This window comes from Urocitellus parryii, chromosome 1 (assembly GCF_045843805.1).
Source record: "Urocitellus parryii isolate mUroPar1 chromosome 1, mUroPar1.hap1, whole genome shotgun sequence".
In the NCBI taxonomy this organism is placed as follows: domain Eukaryota; kingdom Metazoa; phylum Chordata; class Mammalia; order Rodentia; family Sciuridae; genus Urocitellus; species Urocitellus parryii.
In genome coordinates this window covers 201,005,387-201,028,068 of record NC_135531.1, presented here as the reverse complement: position 1 = coordinate 201,028,068, position 22,682 = coordinate 201,005,387, and the positions used below count along the sequence as shown (strand labels likewise).

Sequence of the window (22,682 nt, the reverse complement as noted above, 5' to 3'; positions counted from 1 at the left end):
ACAGTATTTCTCTGAGCCCTTCATGCTGGTGTATAACATGGGTCTGGAGAAGCAAACATGTCATCATGAAGAGAATGAAATCTTCCTATGCAATCCTCAAAGGTTCCCATGTGACCCCTAAAATACTATAAATGATCCCAAGTCACTGTTATATTTATAACCCCTAGCTACCAATTCTGATGATTTTCATGAAAACATTTTCTTTCTTTTTATATTGCCAAATTTTGCTAGAAAATACATTTGAGTATTACTATGTTTAAACAATGTCACTTGAATTTTGTGACTCCATGTGGTTAACTCATAACACCATCTAGAACAATCTTTTGGTGCTTCTACATATCTAGGACAGAATATAGTCAACACTCTTGCAGTGATTTACAATCTGAGCCCTATCAATTCCATAAAGATAAAACCTAAATGCCAAGTTAGAATGACATAAATGGAGAAAGAGCCCATTCTCTGCCTTCAGCATGATTTGTGATATTTACTGACTAACCAAACAACAGCAATGGGATCAGAACCAAATAGCCTTTCAGGACTGGAGTGGTGACAATTGGCAGGGGTTTTGTGGTTCCAAAGCATGTACAATATTTGCAGTGTCATAGAACAGGGTTGTTTCCAAAGGAGAAAGGCAGCATCACTCCACAAAGAGATTGGAGATGATGTGGGCACAGTCCATCGTCCTGGGTATAGGAGAGAACCCAGAAATATCATAAAATCCCTCTTTGATCTGTGGTCGCTACTGTTGGTTGTATGGGAAATTAACATATTTAATTAACTGTCTGACCATAGCAGCTGTTACCTTATATAAAACCTTGAACATGATGCCTGGCTTATCCCACTAGGTGTTCAAATGAGCCAGGGGCATAAGACTGATGATATTTTTGTACCCCATGGCACAGCATGATTCCTCTTGCAGTCAGCTCAAGTAAAGACCTTCTTTAAATTCTTCATGGAGAATAATGATGCTCTAGCCCAAACTACTTAATAATGCACTATGTGAGGCCAGCCGACAGGAAGCTCCATGCACAACAAAACAGATTGTCCAATCATCCCCAACTTCCAAAAAGGACCCAGCTATATAGACACTGTCAAAATCAGCCATGCCTCTTTCCTCTTCACCATTGGCATGCTACTTTATTCACAATTCATTTATCATACTTTTAAAAGATTATTATTTGCCTTCTATATTATTTTCCAAAAAAGAAATTTCCATGGCTGGACTATTTGCAGATGGAAATAAATGTTACTGAGTCAGAAGTTAGTTTCATTAGTTTGCTAAGTTGTTGGACCAAAGCTATTATGAAGATCTCGTAAAATAAATTTAATACATCTAATTTTGGATGGTACATGGATTGGTCTGAAGGATTTCTGGAAGAAGGTAGAAGGTGGCTTTTCTGACTATTGAAAAATGCTTCCTTTACTTGGTTTGTTATTTCACCCATTTGTAAGAGAGTGAGAATCAAGCATTTTTCTATTTGGGATGGCTGAAGTGTGAAGTGATGAGTTTATCTCTTGAGAAGATGGAGGCTAGAATTTTCAATACCTCCCTTGGGAGTCATGTGGTGACACTGGCTATCTTGATTGCCTGTGCAGCTCTTTTCTGAGCAAATTTACTTTGCCATTGAATGTGTCTTCCTCATCATACCTTTACTACTAGATACACTTAATATTTCCTTTTGTGCCACTTCTGAAATTCTTGGAAAGTCTTGCAAAGTCTGCAGTTTTGGCTAGTACCGTATGTAACTTACAAACACTTTGCTAGTTCAGCAATTGAAGGGCTCAAAATCCTGATTAAAGAGAAAAACTTCCATTAAAAACTATGGGGAAAAAAGTTAGCCAGTGAGGACTTTTTTCACTGTTGGAACAATTATATTTTAAATTACAAGTAATAAAATGTGCAATAATTAGGGTATATTGGCTTGGTTTAAGTAAATATTAAAAAATGACAAATAATCTTTCTAAAAGCATGAAAATGAAGAAACAGTGAACAAATATAGGAGTGGCATTTACTTCATTATTAATGAGCATACCCTGTATCATATGTACCTTTGCTCAAAAAAGGCACATTTGTGTTTGCATATATCACACACACAAAAAAAAACCTCCAATGTTAAAGAAAATCAAAATGTCGATCAGTTAGTTTTTACTAACACATTATAAAATAAATGGAAATAAATATATAAATATATGTATATATATATATATATACATACGTATATGCAGGTATGTACATATATACCCATATATACATAAACATGTACTTGTAATTACATATTTCTACCTATAGTTTAAGACATAAGAAGAAACATATTCTTCAAAACTACACTATTAGAACAGGTGCAACAACAGCATATCTGAAGAGAAAAACTTTAAGATTATAGAACTCTGAACATTAGACAAAGATCCAAGATGCCTTGTTAAGTCCAGTTAGGTATAAGATGCTCAGGTAATATTTTCAATATTCTGTGATATAGTTGATTTTTTTTTACTCTTGGTTTGTTATTTCACCATTTGTGCGAGAGTGAGAATCAAGCTTTACTATTTGGGATGGCTGAAGCTGTGAAGTAAGGAGTTTATCATGAGAAATAGATATAGATATAGACATAGATAAGCTGATCCCTTACTGTGATTAAGTAAATATATGTCCATAATTTTACTGGGAACTGAAGAGAAAGTGAAGGAGAAAGAAGTGAGATATTGTGTCTATCCTTGTTTTGCTCATGGAGCAGATATCTAACTGCAAGTTCTATAATTAGAAATCTTCTCAAAACAAGAATATAAGAAGTGACAAGTATATTAAAAATACCAGACAGCAAATATAAATGTAATTAACAAAGTATAGATTGTATAGAGTGAATGTCCAATAATTTCTAACAAATTTCTACCATTAATTAAACAAATTCTTTTACAGAATTTGTGTCTGCTTTTTCATGCCTGCCTTACAATATGCAGGTAAGGTAGCTTCTAATATTATCCACTTTGAAAATCTCAGAAGATGAGGACAAAACTTAATTGCCAAGGTAATTGTCATCCATAAGTGCTAGAGAAATTTGTCAGCCAAGGCCTCTCACCTACAAGTGTCATGCTTTACATAATCCCTACTGTCCAATCAGCTGGGAAAAACTCTTGACATCTATTTGGGTCAATTTAGATAGTGCTATTTTCCTTCACCAATTTTTAATAATGAATCCCTTTAGTCAAACACCCATTTCACATGCATCCTTCTCCAAAGACTGTTTCCACAGCCATGTTAATGTGTGCACACCCTTTCAGCTTTAGTAATTCACATATTTAACAATGGCTAAGATTAGAATGTTCAATGAATTGCCTGTACCTCTGAAACATTTGTTCAAAATGTGAAAAATATACTGGATTTCAAAATTAATAAAAAATGCAAGACAAAGAACTTCACACACTTTAAACTTTTTTAATTTGTTCTTTTTAGATATACTTGACTATAAATTACATTTTGACATGTTTATACAAACATGAAGTATAACTTATTCTACTTAGGATTCCATTCTTGCAGATGTATGCGATGGTAGCATTTCACTGGTATTGTATTCATATATGCACATAAAAAAGTTTTGTCTGATTCATTCTATTGTCTTTCTTATTTCTATCTCCTCTCCCATTCCTTCATTTCCCTTTGTCTAATTCACTGAATTTCTAACTGACACACCTAAGAGCTATTCAGCATAAGAAAACTTTTGAAGAAAGGCACACAAAAAAGTATTTCTGGGTAGTTCCCATTAAAATATGGAGCACTGTGTATGAGAGTAAGTTGTTTTTAACATAAGCCAATATGCTTTTCATAGTTTGCTTGATTAAGCCCTAGTAATTTAGTGATACTAGAACATAATCAAATGAATAGGGAAACAGCACTTCCCATAGTCCACCACTGCTAGGCAATAAAATTCCAACTTTTTTTTTCATGAGAAAAAAATATATCATCAAACATAAAAACCTGGGATAAAACCCACAATATGAAAGTTACTGCCTTAATGAAATATTAAAATTGCATCAGGAATACTCTTCTGGCATTAAAAATAAACAATAACATTTCTTCCTGGTTATGGTTCACTTCAATTCTTTAAAAATTAATTATTACCTCTTTAAATATTTGATTAAATTAGATTTCAGTGGGCTATCGCTACCCACAAAACACATGCTGTTGTGTATAAATTCTCATCTCGGTTTCTGATATGCTTTGTCATGTTATTTTATTCTGTGATGAATTCCTTGATGTGTTTTTGCCGTGGTAGTTTTAAAAGATGTATATAACTAAAGCTATCATTCTGAATAAAAATATTGTGCGGTGTTAAAAAGCATCATAAAAAGTGAAATGTGACAGGAGTAGTTCACTCTTTTCTATCACATATTGTTTCATTTTCTAACAAAGTCAATTGCAATTGCGCTTTTGAAAATGATCCTTAAAATACCATCTAATTGTAAGGCACGATCCATTCAGTTCAGCTGCCCACAGCATATGCAGTTATACTGCCAACTCAAATATTTCGGGCAAATATTTTTAGATTTGTAATAAAAAAAAATGTTTTCAATGAAAATGAGCATGTCTTATCCTATGACTTACTTTTCCTAGATTCAGAGTGCACTGCCCAGTTCATCATCCTTAGTTTTAAAGGTGGCACATAGATGTAATCTTGTCATTAGAAGAAACACTGAATTTGCTGTCGTCATTTTTTTTCAGAGGATTGTCTTAATTCATGCCGTGCTTAAATTTTCACAACTTCATCTGTTGTTATATTATTTCAAATGTCAATCAGTAAAAAGTGGCAATGATGCCTAAGATGATAGGTAGAGAAAATAGGTAATCCAGTCCATATATGTAAATTGAGAGCAAAGGAAAAGAGTCCGTAGGTTAGAATGAGAAATCAAGATATATGGGGACTTTTATTTACGCAATGTCTTATTCAGGTCAGTATCTCACACATGAAGGTAAAAGATCTTTATGATCCCATGATAAATGACTCAATTTTCTTCAAATGAAACTCACAATGTCTCCCTTACAATGTTACAGGACCCTATTCTTAACCCTCCTCTCCATTCTAGTTCCTACCTCTAACTTCCTAGTTCTGCCAACAGCACCGTGATCTTTTCTATAAGTCAGCCCATAAATGTTAGACTTGTTTCCCACCATCAGTCAATCTAGTATCCCCCATATCCATTCTGTTGCTTAGCATAGCAGACCCCAAAGTGTTACTTATCCAACTACAATTCTGGGAAAATGACTGCAATCTGTTTTTTTGTGGAATAAGGAAAAATATGTAACCACGTTGGTGATCTTAGCCCTCTGGTCCTAGCTCTCTGGATCAGGTGTAGATACTCCAATCAAATCATACTTGTAGCAATGTCTTCTCAAGAATTTAAAGAAACAGATAAAGAAATAGTTCCCATGATTAGTATGATCATTTTAACAAAATGTTGCCAGGTTTCTAAATGGAACTTAAAGAAGAGAAAGCCAATCTTGTTAAAACTAAGAATAAAATAAAAGTACTCAGACAGAAGATATGTAAAATGATATAGCCCTAAAAAAATAAATAGGCCCATCTCAATCCCTATATTTTCAGTCCTGATTTCAGCACTGATAGAAACCCAAAGATGCATTCTGACCTTGGACTCCAACCATGGTGCTAAATCCCCCAACTTTCTTAATTGAGAAGGTTTATGTCTTTAGAAAGTACCTTTCCTCACGTTGTGTAAAGTGCACTGTGAGGAATACTCTTTCTTTTCCCTTGCACCTAACATGTTCACTGTTACCATCTCACTTCAAAAATTTTCTTATATGCACTGTGCTTTTATTCAACAGTATTTAACTGAGCCATCACTAGGTGCTAGGCATACCTCTAAACATAGAGTAATAATGTTGAACAAACATTCAGTGCCTTATCTCTTGAAAGTGGAATTTAGTGAGATATTTATCAAGCACTTCATTCTATTAAATGATGATATAATAATGAATAGAGATAAGGATTCCAAAGGAAAAGAACATTTTTTGTGTGATTATATATATGAAAAAAAATTGACATAGGACCTGGATCAAGAAAGATCCCTATAAGAAAGGTCACTTCATTTAAGATCTGATGCTAAAGGAGGGATGGATTTATGTGGGGGGGCTGGAGCAGGAGATTGGAAATGTTTTAAGGAAAACAAAGTGAATCTCAAACAATGTTTCTTAAGCCACAGAGTAATCTGGATGAAATGGGAATTAAAAACGGGCAAATAAGACTTGAACAAGAGAGCAAGCAGAGACAATGCAAGATACAAATGGAGGGATCCCATGGAGCATTTAAGAATTTGAATTTTATCCTAAAAATAATAAAATACAATAGAAGGAATTGGAAGAATTGAGTAGGTGTCATATAATCAGTTTAGTTTTTTGAAAATATTTTTATAGCTTTATTGAGAAGGGGTTAGTGAGGAACCAGACTGAATAATGTGGAAGAATTAATTGCCAAATGAAGTACTCCCCATCAGGCAATAATGCTAGTTATGACATGGGGCCTTGGAGAAGAAGTAGGGATGAAGAGGAATATAAAAGTTAAACCAACAGGTTGTGTTTTTATATAGAAGTAAGAAAATAGTTGGAATTGTAAATGACTCTGAGTTTTCTGGCCAGTGCAGCTAAATTAAGGGTGATAGCCCCTCCTGCATTATTTTTTTAATTTACATGGTTTGAAGAAATTTGTGGTCAAGGGATATACATGTTGAATTTGAAGTACCTTTGAATTTTGAGTCAGTACCTGGTTATCCCTCTCACAGGAGAGGTGTGCCTGGAAATAGAGATTGAGAAGCATCCGAATACAGTCATTGAAACCACAGGGATGAGAAAACAAAGAGAATGAATGAAAATAGGAGGACAAAGATGACTGAGACCAAACCAGGAAGGACTCTGGAAGTCCATGGCAGCGTGGGTGGATGAGGGTGAGCCTGAAAAGGATACTGAAAAAAAATCTCTCAGAAAGAAACTGTGTCATCAGGAAAATAGAAGAGAGAACGAGTAGGAGTAGAGAACAGGGGTGGGAAGGGGAGGCAAGAGTGAGGAGAGGGAAGGTGCTGGACAATGGAATTGACCTATTTAGCTTATGTTCATGTGCAAGTAGATCACAGTGAATCCCACTCTTAGGTATAATTATAATGCATCGATAAAAGAATAAATTAAAAGAATGAAAGAACAAAAGAAGAATAAAGAACACACATGAATGTGAAAAAGAAAGAGGGGAAGAGATGGAGAGCAAGAGGGAGAGAGAAACTGGGGCATAAAGTCAAAGCAAGAAGGTATTTCCAGAATAAGGAATGTAAAGAAAGAAGAATACTTAAAAAATTAATATTCACTGATTTGAGTGACTTTGAGATTATTGTTGACCTTACTGAGAACTTTTTTTTTTGAAGTAATTATGGCCTAAGATGTTAAAGGGAGACTTAAAGTTACCAAAAAAGTAAGGTGAATGTAGAATATTAAAAAAAAAAAAATAAATAAATAAAAAGTTTAGCTGTGAAGAAAAAGGGGAGTTGTATAAAGTTACTAGAAGAAAATAAATCTCTCTTTCCTCCCATTATTCAATACACGTGGAGTTTGGCTTTTAAAGTACTTAGTACATGACCTTTTTAATATGGTCACTCAATTAAAATAGGTATAAGTGACCATTACAATAATTCTAAAATATTGTCTTTTGCAAACACTGCAACCCAAAGATGACATGACCCCATGTCTTGTTTCACCCCTTCCTTGAATTAAGCTTGTCCCGGAGTCTTGTTCCACTTCCGGGTCTGTCTCTCCTTCACTGTCCTTCACTGAACTCTCAGGGTGTCATCATTCATGCCATTCCGTCCCTTCTCCCACGATGGCACTCTGGAATAAAGTGAGACTACTCCTATGAATACTTAACATAATGCCATGTATTTAATAAGCACTCAAGGAAATTTGCTAAATCTAATTGCCTAATTACATAGGCAAAAAAAAAAAATGAATGCATTATTAATTTTCACACATCACCTGGAAAGTGTTCTCAGTTAAAGGTGGTGAAGGTGGTGTAGGTGCTAGAAATCAATACCATTTCTGAGGATCTAATGTTAATGGATGAGCTGGTTATCTAAAAAGTTTCTGTCTGTCTCATCTGCAAGTATAAGGAATGGATGTTACTGATAATTGATTATGAAACACAAGAACACAGTTATGTCAAATAGTAAATCATTTCTTCTAAGAATACAAAGGTGTGGAATTCCAAGACTGGTGGGTGGGGTAGGGGTTAGTGGGGGTGCTGGGGCAGATGTTTGGACCAGAAATATGAATGTAGTCTGGATTCAGCACTAGAGGCACCAGCCAGGGGAGGTAATGGATCTTCTTTCTTGACTCAGTTGTTCCTAGTCACTCACTTACTACTTGCAAGTCTGTGTGTCAGTTCCTCATAGCATTCTTATTTACTTTATTCATTGGCCAGTGTTTAGTGTGTGTTCTGTCCTCGACCTCAGAGCTTCTTGAACTGAGTTTTTTTTTTTTTTCCCAGCACCCTTATACATATTTATTGTATGTGACCCAATCAGTGTCTCTGTTGTGACCTTTACATTTTAGAACCCATGAACACTTCCATCTTTCTTTCCATACTTGATCATTTATAGACCATAGAAAAATAATCTAATTGATCCAGTTAATCATTTTGAGCCAGAGTACAAATGTAAGATCTCTGCCTTTCCATTAATCAATTGTCCATGGACCACATGGCAAAATCATTCTTATTTACTAGAACATCTGGACATGACAGCTTTATTTAGAAAGGTCTGTGGACTTGGCAGGTAATGTAGTCAATATTAAGATCAGGTAAAATGCTGGAGATGTACTTGTTGATAATACTATGAACTTGTGACCTGTATTCAATTCCTGGGCTGTATGTCAGAATCACTTGGTGAGCATTTTAAGAATACAAATTATCAGGCCCGAGTTTGAACATTCTATATTGTTGATCTATTGGTTCAGTTCAATAATAATATCTTCAGATCTGTCACTCCAATCAATAGAAGTAACTAAATTAGTTATTTCTTTTGTATAGGTTCTGTTTAGATATATATGACAGTAGAATTCATTTTGATATAATTGTACAAGCATGGGATATATCTTATTCTAGTTAGGATCCCATTCTTATGCATCTACATGATGGTGTATTCATTTAAGTAAATAGGAAATTTTTTTTTTTCAGATTCATCCTGCTGTCTTTCCCTTTTCTATCCCCTTCCCTTCCCTTCATGCCCTTTTGTCTAATCTACTGAATATGTCTATTCTTCCCCTCTTTTTCCTTACTGTGAGTTAGCTTCCACAAACCAGCAAATACATTCAACTTTTGGTTTGGGGAGACCAGCTCATTTCACTTAGCAAAATAGTCTGCAGTTTCATCCAGTTACTTGCAAATGTCATAAAGTCATTCTTCTTTATGGCTAAGTAATACTCCATTTTGTGTCTATACCACAATTCCCCAATTTCTCTATCCATTCATCTGCTAAAGGGAATCTAGGTTGGTTACATAATAAAAAAAAAAATAAAAATAAAAAATAAAAATAAAATGTTCAGCTATTGTGTATTGAACTGCTGTAAACAGTGATGTGACTGTATTACCTCCCATCCCCCACAATTCCCTTCATCTACTCTATTGATTTTTCTTTAATTCTGATTAAATTATCCCCTGTACAGGTTTTTCTCTCCTCCTCCTTCTTCTCCTCCTCTTTCCCTTCCTTTCTTCCTGCCTTCCTTCTTCCTTCTTCTTAGTCTCTCTCTCTCTTATTTTATTTTAATACAAGGTATTTAACCCAGGGGTGCTTGACCACTAAGCCACATCTCCAGCCATTATATATTTTAAGGTGATTTTAAATCTTTTGGATATAAACCAAGAAATAAATTAATTATTTCTTATGACTAATAGAAATTTGTCATGATACAATGTCAGGTTCATTCAATATATTTTCTAATTGAAAAAAAATGGTGAATCAAGAAAAAAAATTAAGAACAAATTATGGTAAACTGAATAAAATTATCAGGACATAAAAAGTTGTTTCAATAATTATATGTGGGAGTTGGGGTTGTGGCTCAGTGGTAGAGTGTGCACCTCGCATGTGCGAGTTCCTGGGTTTGATCCTCAGTACCACATAAAAATAAAGAAATAAAATTAAGGTATTGTGTCAATTACCATTAAAATAAATTTTAAAAAATAATTATATGTGAATCTTTCTAGTACATTCAAAATATTAAAATAATTTATTTAGTTTTTCTTTTGCTTCAGAAGAGCCTCCATGTGCATCTCAAAGTTCTCCCCTTCTAGATGTTGCAGAAATCACAATCCACAAAGTAGCTCATGAAACCAGAATAACTAATGACTCAACAGACATTTTATATCAATGATGATGCATTCCAAATTTTTGCAGATTCTGAATTGCTATTTCTTGTAATGTTTTACTTTTTTATTAATAACACAGATCCAGTTGAATACCTTATATCATGTAACATAGGAGAAGTAATAAATTATAATTTATTGCATTTACATGGAGATCATCCCATAGACATTGTCTTATTAATATTCAAAATTGTTCTCAAAAGTAGGTATAGAGCATTGTGCTGAACTGTTGTAGAACTGCAAAGAAGACACACACTCCAGCTACCTTTGCTCCTTCGTTTGAACTTGACTGGAAAAGGGCATTAGAAAGAAAAGCTAACAGCTGAAATTGAAGATGACAGAATTTTTAATATTTATTTTTTAGTTCTCGGCGGACACAACATCTTTGTTTGCATGTGGTGCTGAGGATCGAACCTGGGCCACATGTATGCCAGGTGAGCGCACTACCACTTGAGCCACATCCCCAGCCCACAATATACCATATTTTCTTAATCTGTTCATCTGTTGAAAGGAATCTAGGTTGCTTCCATAGCTTGGTTATTGTAAATAGGGATGCTATAAAAATGTATGTGGATGTATGCCCAAAGTATGCTGCTTTTAGATCTTTTGGATGTGTACCAAGGAATGGGCTAGCTAGGTCATATGGTGGGTTCCCTTCCTAGTTTGTGAGGTATCTCCATAGTGCCTTCCAGAGCATTTCCACTAATTTGTAGTTCCACCAACAATGAATGAGTGTACCTTTCTCTCCACATTCTTGACAACACTAATATATGTATTCTTGATAACTGTCATTCTCATCGGAGTAAGATGATATCTCAGTGTGGCTTTGATTTGCATCTACCTAATTGCTAGGGATGTTGATTATTTTTTTCATATATTTGTTAGCCATTTGTATTTCTTCTTTTGAGAAGTGTATTTTTATTTCTCTTTCCTATATATTAATTGGGTTTGTTTGTGGGGGTTTTGATGCTGTTTTGGGGGTTCATTTTATATTCTGTATATTAATGTCCTCTTTGAGGAGCAGGTGGCAAAACATTTTTTTCCACCAGGCTCTCACTTTATGTTCTGTTTTTCTTCGTTATACAGAAGCCTTTTGATTTGATGATATTCCATTCAATGTTTTTTGGTTTTATTTCTTGTGCTTTAAGGATCCTGTTAGGAATTTGACTTTTTTATACTCCAATAATGAATCCACTGAAAAAGAAATTAGGAAATCTATCCCATTCACAATAACTTTAAAAAAAAAAAACACCTGGGAATTAATCTAACAAAGAAGGTGAAAGACCTCTACAGTGAAAACTATAGAACACCAAAAAAGAAATTAAAGAAAACCTTTGAAAATGGAAGACCTCTCATGTTCTTGGACGGGAAGAATTAATATTGTCAACATGGCCATACTACCAAAAGAGTTATACAGAATCAGTGCAATTCCCATCAAAATAATAATGAAATTCTTCACAGAACTAGAAAAAGAAATACTAAAATTCATCTGAGAAATAAGAGATCCAGAATAGCTAAAGCAAATCTGAGCAAGAATGATACTCAAGGTATCACAATACCAGACCTGAAATTATACTAATGAAAACAGCATGTGCCAGCACCAAAACAGATATGAAGACCAATGGAATAAAATAGAAGGCACAGAGACAAATCCATGGAAATAGTTATCTGATACTAAACAAAGGTGCCAAAAATATACTTTGAAGAAAAGTTGGTCTTTTTTAAAATGGTGTTAGAGAAACTAGATATCCTTGTGTAGAAGAATGAAACTGGACCCCTATCTCTTACTCTGAACAAAAGTCACCTCAAAGTGGAGCAAGACTTAGGAAGTAGACCTGAAATTCTTCAACTTCTAGGAGAACATGGAGGTCCAACACTCCATATATTGGCACAGGAAACAACTTCCTTAGTAAACACAAATTTTTAATTAATTTTTACAAGTGAGTCAACAGTTTTAGGAAGCTAAAATTTGAGATTATTATTTTAAAAGCTCAGAATTAGCAAATGGAATGTCCTAGTTTCAATCTGTGTTCTGTACAGCATCTAAGTTTTAGTTCTTTTCTTTGTAATACACTACATTCCCATTTGGCTATTATGATTTCTAAAACCTTCTTTGAAAATATGTTCTTTACATGGAAATTCATTTGATTGGATCGCTTCTTTAAATGTAGTTGTCATAATAAATCAGTGTTTCAGCACTTCTTATATTTCAGTTTCTTTCAATAATGAATGTTGAGAAGAAAGGAAGGGACTGTGAAAAGATACACTTAGAAAACATTCATTGGCCAAGAAAATTATCTGAAATTTGGCAAAAATTTACATAAATCTCTAAGAGATAGAAAGATAGTGTCCATGATTTCGTGATTAAAATAATCCTTCGATCCTATCCCATGCAGGGAATTCACATAACCATAAAGGAATGATTCGAGGGTTCTGCATGGTAACAGACCTGAGACTTTGTGTAATTGGTTAAAATCATAAGAAAATGACATGAAAAAATACGAGGATGTGCCTCTCTGTCACACAGCAGTTCTGGAAGGGCTCCTAGAATGAGGGAAATGGTTCCATTAGTAATGATGTTTACAAATCAGTTATGACTTGAATACATTCAAGAAACCTAAGGATGAGGCTGAGAAGTTGAAGCAGACACATTACAAGCTGCTGACTGACGCATAGTTCATTCAAAGTTATGCAGAGGGAAATTTCCTTGCAAAGATCTGTTTTTACCATGTATCCTGAGATCCATTTATAAAGAAACAAAGGGTCATAAAAAAAATGTATGGATACAGTCTTAGACTCCTTATAGATTATTGAGCATCAATTAGCTTTACAGTGTATACAGGTCCTGGTTGCTCAGCATTCACTAAAGTAGACTATTTTTTTTCTTTCTCTACATTCCAAGGAACATACTTTCTAGGTAAAATTATGTATAAGGTAATTTTCTTTCATAAAAAGGAACAGTGTTTAGAATACTTGTGTCTTCCATTATAGTTTAAATAAGGGGAAAAGACACAGAAGGCTAGGAGAAGGCTAGGAGAAGATCTTTTTTATTTTATGATTAGGTCTAATTTAAGAACATTTAAAAATCCAGTATATTGGGAAGATCTGTGACAAAAACATGTGAACACATAAAAATAACCATGAGCATAACTGATTTAGAAGATAAAATAAAACATGGCCTTTCAAAATCAAGTCAATGAAAATATTGATAACTGAAGTGGGTATACATACACAGCCATCCATTTTACAGATCTAGAATCACTATTTTAAAAAATCTCAGGTAGAAAATCAAAGTTATTTCTAAAGCTCCATCTTGAAAATGCCTGCATCTCTATTGTCTAATGGATAACAGGTACTCAATGAAAACATCTGGAAAATTGAGCAAAAAAATTTCAAAGCTGACATAGATGCAGTCATTGGTTTTATGAGCTTAATATATAAAATAATGTATCTGAATATTAGGTCTGTACATCTGTGATATTTTATTTGATACAGATGAGTGAAAATCACCTAGTAATAATCTCTTGTGCCTTTTGGTATTTGGATGATCATCTAAAAATATTAGCATATACCTTCTAGTCTCAGAGAGTGTGAGTCAATAACTCTGGGATGCAATTAGAACATCAGTACTTTCAAAGGCTACTCAGGCTACTGGGCACCAGGGATGGAGAACCACTGGAATCAGACTCAGCTGCCCATGCTATTGATCAGAAGTCATGAGCCTTTCTTATAAGCAGTAGATAGTCATTGTCAAGCATTTATTCCTGCAGAATCTCATAGGAAGCAAACCTTCTATAACAGTTATTCTACTACATTGGTGGGCATATTTGCTAAGGCAGACTTAATAAAGATGCTTTATCCAAGTCCACTTATTTATTTGGCAAATATATACTGAGCATGTGTTAGGTGTAGAGTGTTCTAATACTGAGAATATGGTGAAGAGCCTGGTAGTCAAGACCACAGCTATAATAGACAAGGACCATCTCTATTCATGCCAAGGTACTAAAGTATAATTTAAGGGTCTTCTAAAAACGGCAACAACAAATCAGTGTATAATGGGAATATATAACTGGAGCTTGAATTAGGGCCCCAGGACAAGATCTTGGGAAGACTTGAAATTAGAGGCATTGGGTAGAGAGGATATTCCAGGCATGGGGATTGTATATGTAGAAATATTAGAGCTGGAAAGAGGTTTTTGAGATTGAGGAAAAAGCAAGGTGACTGTGGTTGGAGAATAAAAAGAAAATGGTTTTAGCTAAAGCTGGTGAGGTAGGTTCTGTGAGATCATGAAAATGGAGCTCTATTGTAGTTAAAAGATTTAACCTTTTGAACAATTTTCAATTCTGTCCAATTTTCCTAATCTCTTCATTCAACTCATTTTACCCTCTATCACCAGCTCTAATGAAAGACAGTACGTATCTCTCCTAATTACCCTATTTATCCTTTTACTGAAATGAGCATAATCCTTTAATAGTAAATAAAATTCAATAATGTCATGCTACTGCTTAAAACCTTAAAATAATTTCTCATTGAACAGGAAAATGTCCCTAACACTTACCACTTGTCATGGGCTCTAATCATCTGACCCCTGCTCTCTTTTTCTCTCTCTGAAAGATCATCATGTCATTGCTGTTACTCTTCCACCTTGCGGCAGCCATGTTGAATTGCTTTCATTTGTTTCCATTTGCTAAACTCACTCACAAAGGTGTCTCCTCTGCCTGCTTGTCATGTGTAACTTAAACCTGATCATCTTAAAATTTAGACATGTCTTTGTTTTTATTTTTTTTAACTTTTATTCTACTTTTTCTCTCAAGCAACATGTATCTTAAGCCCCTACCACAGAATTATTAAGTTTACCTTAAGAAAAGATGAACACTCTAGAGATCCTCTAATTACAATGTATGGGTTCCTCACATTAGTGTAATTTCTCAAAATAATTTGCATCAGGAAACTATAGTTTTAAACTGCAGATGGGCTATTCTCTATATAATAATAAAGTTAATAAAACTGAAAAGTAGTTTGTGACATTGTTTTTCAAATAATGAAGGACTCTTTTTCTGAGCTTCAGAAAAAAATCAGAAACTGATGGGTAAGAAGCAGGCACCCTTCACACAGCTCTGTGAGCAGTGAAGTAGTCATTTACCACTTGCAACACTTAGCCACTTCCACAACTCACTCTGACAAATCTTACCACAAAACCACATGCTCCTCCAAGTGCTTGACAGAGGTTCAACTTGAAAAGGTTTCCTTCAATGTAGATTTTCTTTACATTTCCAGCTAGTGATAAAAGTAAAGCCTGTCACAGCCTGTGTGGGCCTGGCACTCAAGACACTTTGGAACCCAAATAAAGGCTGAGGGGAGACATGGAAAATAAAAAAAAATTAAAAAATAATCAGGAGCCAGAAAATAGGACAACCCATACAAGCTGTTCCCTGTGGCGGGGAACTAAATGACCCTTTAGGTGGTATTCTTTCCAAGGGGATAATCTAGTAGGCGCAGCCAAATGACAATGTTTGCTAAATAATAGCAGGGCTTAACATGTTAGGTGTGCCATGTCCCACGTTTTGAGGTGGTTATTGTGGGGGAGGCTGAAGCATATTCCTGGTAAGCAGTTGATCTGTAGAAAGAAATGAGTCAGAAAAAAAGGCCAAGTTACTCTTTGAAAGGTGCCTGGACCAGTTAAGGAATGTAATGTTCAAAACGATGCTTCATTTCCAGAGGGAAGATTGGTGGACTATAATTGAAAAACAGGGAGGATGCAGTCATCAAGAATGTGTGGCCTTAGAGGTTGAAGAATGGTTCAGGTGAACATAAGCTCTCTTGGCTGATTGGGTGTCCTGAATTCGACACAGATACAACTACCACGCTTAGGGCTGAAAGGTCCACTCCAGTTGGTGATAGAAATGAAGCTGCATTCACCTCCCAGGCTGGCTGAGCACTGTGGCTCAGCTCCTGGAAAAATCAAAGACTGTTGCCGCAAGAACTTTGGCAGCTGTTAAAGCCAATCATGGAAGTAATTATGGGACAAGGAGAGTTGACTTGATCAATTATCCTCATGTGTATCTCATTCCTTTCTGAGCTGGGCTCTTGGGTAATTATGATTTTGCTACCCTGCTGCACCCTCCTGGCAGCCCGGTGCTCACACCCAAGTCAGTACCCTACTACAGCTTTTAATACTTTGCATTCATCTTTCTTCCAAATGAAATATATGCATTCAACAGAGACCTCTCTGTCACGTTTTTAAAGCCATAACACTGAATAATGAAGTTCCTCTAGCAAGGATTAGAGAAAGAAAGGCTAGATAATAGCACAGTTCCTGTAATAAGATTGGCTGGATGTGCATCTGTGGGATCATGTTCAGCACCAGGTGGCCTCGACTTCCCTATCGGTAAAAATGGGAACAGTAATAACATCACTAACTTCACTGGGTCATGAAGATTGAAGGAGAGACCACAGGCAACATAACAGCATTGAACAGCAGTGTTCAATATAAAGTAGCCTTTTTGTTAGTTGGTGCTGGGGATTGAACCCAGGGCCTTGTGTATGCAAAACAAGTATTCTACCAACTGAGCTATGTCCCTAGCCCCTAAAGTAGCTTTGAAAGGCATCTTAGCAATTACTGCTTCTCAGCATTCCTCAGGCATCATGGAATTTTAACAGCTACTTATCCAATGTGGGACAAGAGATCAGACCTAAGAGAAGTAAACACATCTTGAATACCCCAAACCATATAACTCTATCTTTGAACTGCCTATTATGTGACAAGGAGTTAAAACTTCTGAAATCCTGAGTGTCCAACCACCTATAATTACATTTCTTACCGAATGCTTATTTACTCTTCAGAGCGAAGCCTCCAATAATGACCTGAAGATAACACAGTCCCTGCTAAAACCTCACTGAATTCATATTGTTGTCTCCCATATTCCTTATGGTTTTACGGTACTAAAATTTATGATTTCCTCTTTTATTTTTTTTTTCTTCCTTTTTCCCTTTTGGTGTTCGGGATGGAGCCAGGGATGCTTTACCATGCTCGAGCTATATTTCCAGACATTTTTATTGTGAGACAGGGTCTCACTACATTGCTGAGTCTGGCCTCAAATTTTCGACCCCCTGTCTCAGTCTCTCCAGTACCTGGGATGCCACAGTGCATGACAAAATGCTCAGCTTGATTTATTTTTTAAAGTAACAATTATATGATTTTTGTTTACTTGATTTGGGTAACACTACCCCCTCTCTTCTGCCTTCCTCCCACTCTCCCCTCTTCACGTATTAAATGAAGTTTTCTCTATGTGTATTATGAATGCACATCAGTTAGTTCACTAAAGTGTTCATGACAAAAGGCAAATGCTTTTTTTTATAATTAGACTTAAATAAAACCAAGTAGTCAATGAATAAAATAAAAACACATTTAAATCGTTTTTTCTAAGTTATAAACACAATGAGATCTGAAATAATTATTGTTAAATAAATTACATATTTTATTGCAGACTGTCCTATTTTTGTAGTGATGTAATGTGCAACAGAATTTCATTTTGTTGGACAAAGTTTCTGAAAAGCAATCTAACTTCAACTATTTACTGTGTGATGCTAGGCAAACCACTTGGGTTCTCTGTGTCTTATTTACATTATGAGTCATATGAGGATAATAAAATTACTTTGCTTCTACAGTTATTTTGAATGTTTTAAGATCCATCCTGTTATTGACTTCTAGTTTCTTACCACTGTGGTTGAAAGTGATACTTGGTATTATATCCAACTTAAATTGGTTGAGACTTGATTGGTGACTTCATATGACTATGCTACAGAATCTTCTGTGAGCAGTTGAGAAGAACATGGCTGCTACTGGGGTTAGATGGACATTATCGACATTATCGGGTTACTTTGAAAATGCATTGAATTAATTTTAACAAATTGCTCAGAAAAGGGTCTTACAAAAAGCAAGAACTTTATGTTTCCTTACTAATTCAAAATTACAATAATTACACACAGAAGTAAATTCCAGTAAGGTAAGCCTCATCCAGTACAAAGAGACAGGCTTTCAAAATTCTCATTTAAGTCTTCCAAGGTATCTGATTAAAAAAATATATAAGCAGGAGATAATTGTATGTGTGCATGCATGTGCACATGTGTGTGTGTGTGTGTGTGTGTTTATGTGTGTCTATCTTGGCTCCTTCTTTAATATAGCAATGCTAGTTCACACTCCATTTAGCTAAATAAAAGATGTTTACACTTCCTTTAAGGCTGTTGCTCTTCCAGTCCCTCTGGCAGCAGATGTAAGAGAATAACATCCTGTTTTGCATGGCCAAAGGTTCCTGGGCTACAAGAATGTTGTGCTAAATGTACTTCAAGAAATAAATGGTAGCCTGCTGTCACAAAGGCTGTGTGGTGTTTGAGAAAAGTTTAGTCTTCCCCTTTCGATTTTCCACATAGCTACCTATTATTTTGAGACATTCTTGGATTTCTAGAGTTAGCCAAGCAGCTTCAGGAACTGGCAACTTTCATAAGGCTCAACTGACTGTTTTTGTTCCGTTACCAACAACTCCAGTGAATACCTAGGGTTTTGGTGACAAGTGGAATAATTGATTTCTGTATTTAAAGTGGAAGCCGCATTGGACATTTTAATGTATATGTATTTTGTAATTTCACAGAAGGAATATCTAGGAGGGTTCAACAAAAATTAAAGACTCGCTATGTGACTTACCACAACCTTTTTCCATTTCTCAGTGATTTGGTGTTAGGCACAAGCAGCATTTCTTTTATTTTTATTAAGGATATTGAAGTAATATGATTTCTCTGGGCTAACCCAAATTCCTTCAAACAATTTTAGAAAGGAGAGACAGGGAAAGGGCAGTTAGTTCTCTTCACAACAATCATCTATTAAAACCATCCCTAAACTCAGTGGTTTATGACAAATATTTAACTTGTCAGTCACAATCCACAGGTCTTCAAAGTTGGGCTGATCTTGCCTAAGCTTAGTTTGATTTGACTCCAAGATGTGGATTTGGTTCAGATCTGCTGCACATGTCTCTGATCTTCTTTGGGTCAACAGCAATATCTATTTAAGGCATGTTCTTCTCAAACTAAAAAAGCAGGAGCATAAAACATGGGCTCAATAATGCAAGCACTTCTCAAGCTTCCCTCCATGCCCTCCTCTTACATCCAGCTACTAGACATCAGCCAAGGAGTGGGAAAGTACATTCTCCCCACCATGAGACCATGGAACTAACTTGGGGACAGAAGAGAAAGCTGGTGAAGAGCAGGGAGTGAATATCTGCTGGAAATAATCTGAATGATTTATGAACAAACCAGTGGATAACCAAATTCATTTCTAAAGTAAGAAGTACCAGGATGACTGATCTCTAGGTCTCAGTAATAATTAGACTTAGCTTTAAGAAGTATAAAGTCATGTGCTCAGCACTCTTTAGACGTTCAGACACAAGATGGGAGTATCACCTCTCCATAATTCCCTCCTTGTCTCCCTATGAATGCTGCACATGAAGAACAGGAAGAAGTTGAAACAAGCATGGATACACAGAGACATATGTGCACTGGAGGGCAGGGAATCAGAACTTGGATTTATCATGCTAAATGATGTAAACATCAACAAGGAGCACAAGTAGAGTGACCCCCTGGTCTACTTGGTGGAAAGCCTGTAACAGCAAGGGTCATGAGCAGTCACAGCTCCTTCCAGGCACACAGTGTTCTGGGCCCCATGTGGGCTCATGACCATGAAAAAGCAGAGGCCAGGCAGAAGGAAAGAGTCTCTGAACCAACTTATGGAAATTATGGGGGAGAAAGGTAGAGAGAATCTCCATATTCTAGAAGTCAACTCATCTCTCTTTGATTAAGGAAAGCAGCTCATATCTCTTTATCCAGATGAGCCAAGGAGCCACAGAACCTAATAGTCTTTATTGGTTTTGATTTTTAACACCTTCAATTTAGTATGTCATATTATGTAGATTTTAATATCATCTACTCTATACATGAACATTTATGTACGACACCAAGGTTCAGAGACTCAGATACCTGAGTTCAAATTTTAGCCCTCCCATAACTACTCATATATTTCACCCATCTTGCAAGTAAAAATAAAATAATAACAATGTTAGCTTATTGAGTTGTTGGAATGACTCAATTATGTAAAGCAAAGGAAAATAATGCTAAATTAAGTACATATACACAATTGATATTAAGGTTCTCAGACACATTAAGTCTAACGTGAATATTCAAGAGGGAGATATGAAAAAGAAGAAATTTGTATTCACACAGATGTGCATTTGAATTCATACCAGTTATGTAATACTGCACAAGTTACTTAATCTCTTAAAATATAGATGCATATAGAAAATCCATTTTACAAAATGTGGACAGTCCTTGAACATAATGCTAGGTTTTCTCATGTCATTTGTGAACAGGATTATTAGTGAATTTGGTTTTTGATGATGTAATTATAATATACAGAGCATGTGTTTTAATTAGTAGATACCATATTTCAATTTCTTAATAACAGTCCTCTGGCAGCTTAAACAGAACCCCCATAGGGGGCATACACAGCAATGAGGAAGTGTGAAAAACAGTGATTAAACATCCCTACTTTGAATATTATCATCACAGATGCATTTCTGGTTAAGATCATTCTTATCTAACTTAGATAAAGTATCAGTCATATAATTTTCTCCTCTAGGTCCTACGTCAATGAAAAAGACATTTATTTGTGCAACTTGCGCTTTTTCGTACTCTCCTGATCCTCGTGCCTAAATAGAAAATGTAATAATAGAGGAAAAACAAAAAACCACACATTTTGTTTTTTTAATGGAAGTGAATCCATCTTTTGTCTGGATTTAATCCCTGTGAACTCTTGGATGATTACCTGCTTTTTCTTTCTTCTGCCAGGTAATCATGCTCTGGACTTGTCCATTGGGTTTTTGCCAGGAAGCCATTTCTCCATGTCCCCTAACTGTCTCTTTGCTCTGAGCAGTGGCTCTGTTCTTCACTGAGTGCTTGTGATGGCAGTCCTCATGGGGACACTTTCTTGTTAAAGAGTCAGGGGCTTTGGCCTGAAGGCTCTAGTCCAGGGGATGTTTTTAAGGAGGTATTTGATAGGACAACCAATAATTGCCTCGAGTGCAGTAGAACTGTATAGTTTTATGTTGTCTTAGGATTGAAACATCACCAATGCTGCATTTGAAGCAGACGGGGGCCTTTTTTAGTACTTATTCTGTAAGGTAGAAAGAAAAACTGCTAAAGGGGGAAAAAGAAATTAAGCTAAGGGGGATGGAAATAGAAAAGATACTGGAATGAATCTGACGTAACTTTCCTATATTCATATGTGAATATAGGACCAGCAAATCTCCACATTATGTACAACTGCAAAAATGGGTTCCTAATTAGAATAAGTTTTACTCTATGAATGTATAATATGGCACAATACACTCTACTTTCATGTATCTAAAAAGAATTTAAAAAGAATTAAAGTTTTTTAAAAAAAAAAAAAGTTTGTATGTAAATCACAGTAAAATAATCCTGGGAGGATTACAGGTGAATCCTGCAAGATCACAGATGCTTTGCACTCTTACAATGGCTTTGTAATTTAACTATCATATTTGGACCTACTCAAAGGTGGTATGTAATATGGATAAGGTATATCTTTAGTGTTCAGTAATCACATTTATTATCAGATAATGCACATTATTTGTGTTTTGCATTTTGAAAAGGCATACAAAGTACTGAGTAAAAGAATTCATCAGAAGTGTTGACAAGATTTTTAATTCCTTCTGTTTCCCCTGATATTTTTCTTAAATAGAATATGTAAGCAATGCAACCCATACGTAAAACACATCTCAGTTTATGTTTATTCTGCTTTTTATTGCACATTTGAAAATTAATAATTCAATGTTCTAATATTAGCTGTCATCTTAGCTGTGATAAAATTAATAATTCATCAAAATGATATCAAACAAATGGTGCCTTTTTTGTTCTGGATGAGAAATAGTCCTTTCGGCTTTGAGAAACTACAATTGGTGAATTTATTTCTTTTATTTTGGGTCAAATAATATTTAATCATTTAAGCTATAATTTTAATGTTTTCATTTTAAATATAGAAATTTGCATATATCACAATTGATGCTAAGAAAACAACTTTCCTCATGTTGCAGAAGGTTGTTTCTACCCTTTTTTGTATCTTGGCAGATCAGTCTTCTTCAGAAAACCCACAAGAAAAGAGTCATGTTTTGGAAAAGTTGAATATAAATGAAATGATTTCTTTTTTGGTTCTGGATG

The 22,682-nt window shown here is 35.3% G+C and overlaps 1 pseudogene; it reads right to left on the bottom strand.

The window, feature by feature from the left end:
• Window positions 1-21,343, bottom strand: part of LOC113183172 (coiled-coil domain-containing protein 43 pseudogene) — a 74,344-nt pseudogene extending 53,001 nt beyond the window's left edge.
• Window positions 21,344-22,682: the final 1,339 nt, after the last annotated feature.